We start from the raw sequence: 4,849 nt of genomic DNA, 5'->3' as shown, positions 1-4,849 counted from the left end.
AAAGTAGGCAAAGGATATGAACAGACATTTCTCAAAAGAAGACATTCATACAGCCAACGGACACATGAAAAAATGCTCGCCCTCACTGGCCATCAGAGAAATGCAAATCGTGGCACATATACACCATGGAATACTATGCAGCTATGAAAAAGGATGAGTTCGTGTCCTTTGTAGGGACGTGGGTGTAGCTGGAAACCATCATTCTCAGCAAACTTTCAAAAGAACAGAAAACCAAACACTGCATGTTCTCACTCATAGGTGGGAATTGAACAATGAGATCACTTGGACTTGGGAAGGGGAACATCACATACTGGAGCCTATTATGGGGAGGGGGGAGGGATGGCATTGAGAGTTATAACTGATGTAAATGACGAGTTGATGGGTGCTGATGAGTTGATGGGTGCAGTACACCAACATGGCACATGTATACATATGTAACAAACCTGCACGTCGTGCACATGTACCCTAGAACTTAAAGTATAATAAAAATAAAAAAGTAAAAAATAAAAATAAAATAAAATATATATACATATTTTTGAGTAAAGAAGTCAGACACAAAAGGATACATGTTATGTGAATCCACAAGTTGCAGCAACAGGTAAAACAAATCTATGTTGCTTAAGAAGGCAAACAGGTGACAAAAATAGAGAAATGCAGGGCAGTGATCGCCACAAAAGTCAGGAGAGTGGGTATTTCTGGGGTAAAGCTGTGGGGAGGCAGTTATGACTAAGTAGGGGCAAATAGGCTAGGCACGGTGGTTCATGCCTATATTCCCAGCACTTTGGAGGCCGAGGCAGGTGGATCACTTGAGGTCACGAGATGGAGACCAGCCTAGCCAACATGGTGAAACCTCATCTCTATGAAAAATACAAAAATGAGCCAGGTGTGGTGGCATGTGCCTATAGTCCCAGCTACTTGGGAGACTGAGGCAGAGGCAGGAGAATTGCTTGAACCCAGGAGTTGGAGGTTGCAGTGAGGCAAGATTAAGCCACTGCACTCCATGCTGGGAGACAGAGGGAGACTCCATCTAAAAAAAAAAAAAAAAAAAGAAGGGGGACAAATTAAAGAGCTTCTAGGGTGCTGACAATGTTGTATTTGATAAGCAAATGATGCCTACATGACATCCAGGAAGATATATAATATCGCCTATGTATGTGTATGCTTTTTATGTATGTGTTATAATTCACAATTTAAAAGTTTAAAAGTAAAGATTACCTTCTCATGGTAAATTTTAAAATTCAAGCAGGTTAAAACTAATTCAAAAACTAAATCCTCCAGTTCCCTTCTCAGAAGAAAATCTGCCAGCATCTCAGATACTTTCTCAAAGATGTTCTATGCAAAGGGCTTTGCTTTAAATAAGCAAAACTTTCTGATTTTAAACATTCAGTTCACAGAGGGTTTCCATGGAGTATCCTAGCCAGGAAGCAGAGGATCAGTAATGAGTGTCACATGAGTTCCTTGAATGCTCCACTCCTCCCTCATGGGGCCCAGGGCTTGGAACACACGAGTGCTCAATAAGGCTGGTGAGATAATCAGGCTGGGAAAGTTGCAGGTATAGGACCTGGAAGACTGAGGATTTTGACACAACAGAATAGATCCTCCTGTTAAGGGGAACAGGCTGAGAGGAGGAATGGAGGGTGTGGATGTCCAGGGTGTTTGGGAGAGAGCAGGGATGCCTATGTGTCTGGAATACAGAGAATGGAGGGCTCATGTCTGAGAAAGCAGACTGCAGTTTTGAATGACTCCAGCAGGCCGCTGCTGATTGAAGCTCTCTGAAGGGAGGTCTGTGGAGCTGGGCCAATTAAAGCAGCCACAGCCAGCCAGGCTGCTGTGTGGAGACCTGTGCCCTCAGGAGGCCCTTCAGAAGGGAAGGGTGTGCCTCTCTAGTTATGTGCAGATGTGAAGGCAGGGAGAGGATCTGGCATGGGAGACTCACATATGAAGATATTTCACCATGAACTGGAAAATGCTAGGGTTGCTTCTCTAGGTGACCCTCTTTCACCCAAACCCTAATTTCCCAGCTCCTCATTCATATTAGCCCAGAGGCTCCTGCCTTCCCCCATGTGGGATTCCCATTGGCCTGCCATCCCCTACTCTAATGGAAGAATCTGATCAGCTTCCTGCTGAGAGAGGGAGGGAGGCAGTGGTTCGAGCAAGGGGTTAGCAGGGCACTCAGGGACTTGGGAGTGTGCTTTTCATGTGGGACGGGACAGTGCCAGGAAGGTGAAGAGAGGCAGGCTCTGGCAGCTCTGGGCCAAGGGGCCGACAGATGTGAAATTTCAGGAGGCTCTGGTATGGGATGACTCTGCCTACAGACCCTCATCAGTTCCAGACCTGCTCTGGCCACTCCATCACCAAAGGACTCCTGGTTACTAAGCAACCCCTGCCTTACCTGCTGCATCTCCCCTTGTTCCTTAGCAACCCTTGCATAACTCAGTTCCCTCGAGTTAGGGGTCTGTATCTATAAATTATAAGTGAATGGGTGCTGCTCAGGAATTGTGAAGAAATTTTCTATTAAATATCAGTCTGTACTCAGTGTCAAAATGCAGGCAACCAAATGCTCTGCTTTGGGAAGGAAGCTTTGGTTTCCGATTTATTTCTCTTCTGATATTGTATTTCCAAAAACAATCTTTGCAGGTCCTAGACTTCCCCACTCTTTCCTCCCAACTGCTTCCACTCTGCCTGCTGTTGCTCTCGCTTTCTCTTTCACACTCCCTCTCTCCTTCCTGCAAGGTCATATTTACAGCCTTGCATTTCGTGGAGACAATAGGTTTCAGCTCCTGATTGGTCTACCTTTCTAAACAGGACACCAGATTCTGAACATCGTTATGCCCCCCCTGGGGAAGTCCTCTCCCTCTGCTGCGAGCATAGATTAACCCCCTTTTGAGGTTGAGGGGAATCCAGTCTCCTTGACTGCGAGGACAGGAGGAAAAAGAGGACTCGCCTTTTGTCGGGACAGGACGCCCCCTGCTGGAAGGCTAGAGTAACAGCACCTCTGAGAAATGTTCCTGTCTCAGCAAGTCTGGCTGTCCCTTTTCTGGCTTCTAACCGTTCTCACCAAGCCCTGCTTGTCTGAACTTGCCTCAATGTGGTTTGCAGGAAAGCTGACCTATTGTAAGGAAAGGCAACTCTGTCTGGCCTGTTGCAGGTAAACAACCTGCAGAAATGAAGTCAGGCCTCCTCTGTCTCCCCTGCTTCCCCTTCCCATGTAAAGCCCCTCTTTTGGCTGGGAGGATGGGAAGAGTGAGCAGCTTCCAAGGCCTCTAGTTCACCCTTCCCCACTCACTCATGCTTTCCCCAAAAGAGTCAGCTGGGTCAGCTGGAGCAGAATTGACCACAGGTCCTGGGAGCTTAGAATGGTCCCTGAGCTTGGCACTGCCCACTCTGATACCCCTTTCCATGCTGATCAATTCAGATGCCCAAATTGGGGGTAGGGAAGCTGAATGGACATACCCTTAACCCAGTCCCATCTTGGAGGTGAATGGTCTTCAGCACTGGTCCAAAGAGAGAAGAGAAGGGAAACAGAAAGGGCTGGGGGGGGTGGGTGGAGGAAGAAAACAAAGATTAGAGAAGAAAGAATGAGAAACATGGAAGAGTTAGAAACATCGAAAATCAGAAAAGAAAGAATAATGTAAACAGAAAATAAAATTCTAAGCTCCCCAACGAACTGAAAGCACTCCTCCACTTGGCAAAGGGCATTCCAAAGTCAACCTTAAAAACCAGTGCAGGCCATGGGAATGTGGGGTTGGACATGCCTCATTATACCCTCTTCCCTTTTGAGTTCAGGCATGACTGACCAGCATTACATTAAAATGGAGATCTTGTGGCTCAAAAAACAGACTTTGTAGCAATAAGATACCAAATTCTAACCTGACTCTAGTATAGCATCACATGACAGATAGGTCCTGAAAAAAACTGAAGTATTTTACACCAAAATGCATTTCTTTGACATTTTTTGAAATGGCCTTGCAAAGCCGTCTTTTGTGAGGAAAATTTACATCCTATAGAAAATCCCCTTCCCTTTCCAGGTCTTTTCCTGATCCAAGAGAGATTTAACTAAGAGTCTGGCACCTTTTAGGGTCTGATAAAATATATTTACAATCTATTATCTATCAGGCCTACTACCTGGAGGCTTCATCTACATAACAAGAACCTTGGCTTCCACAACTCCCCTTATCTTAACTACAAATATTTCTTTCTATTGACCTCAACTCTTTAGGCAGAGCTTAACCCTTTCAACCAGTTGCCAATCAGAAAATCTTTACATCCACCTATGACCTGGAAGCCCCCACTTCAAGATGTATTCTGGGCCTAAACAATGTAATTCTTACATGTATTGACTTGTGTCTCTGCCTGTAGCTTCTGTTCTCCTAAGATGTATAAAATCAAGCTGTAACCCAACCACCTTGGGCATATATTCTCAGGACCTCCTGGACCTGTGTCATGGGTCATGGTCCTCACATTTGGCTCAGAATAAATCTCTTCAAATATTTTACAGTTTGACTCTTTTTCATCAGCACTAAGGAGACATCAACAGAAGCTGTGTGATCTTGGGCAAGTCTGTTCCCCTCCTGCTCCATCCATATCACAGTAAAATAAGGGGTTGACTTGGGTGGTCCAAAGTCATAGTCCAAAAGCTATCACTCTGATAGCCCCAAGAGGTTTGTAATGATAATCAAAGAAGAAATAGACTGAGCTGTAGACATAGAGCCAGGAAGAAAGAAGCATCAACATAAAAAGTAAACAGGAGTGAAGATGTGCGGTTCCAGTCATTATAGACCCAACACAAGGCAGTGAGGCACAGCAGCCCCAACCAGAGCCACATCATGCCTGCCCTGGGCAGTGGTGA

The sequence above is a fragment of the Mandrillus leucophaeus genome, unplaced genomic scaffold, assembly GCF_000951045.1.
Source record: "Mandrillus leucophaeus isolate KB7577 unplaced genomic scaffold, Mleu.le_1.0 Scaffold380, whole genome shotgun sequence".
Taxonomy (NCBI): domain Eukaryota; kingdom Metazoa; phylum Chordata; class Mammalia; order Primates; family Cercopithecidae; genus Mandrillus; species Mandrillus leucophaeus.
Note: the sequence above shows the minus strand (reverse complement) of the source record.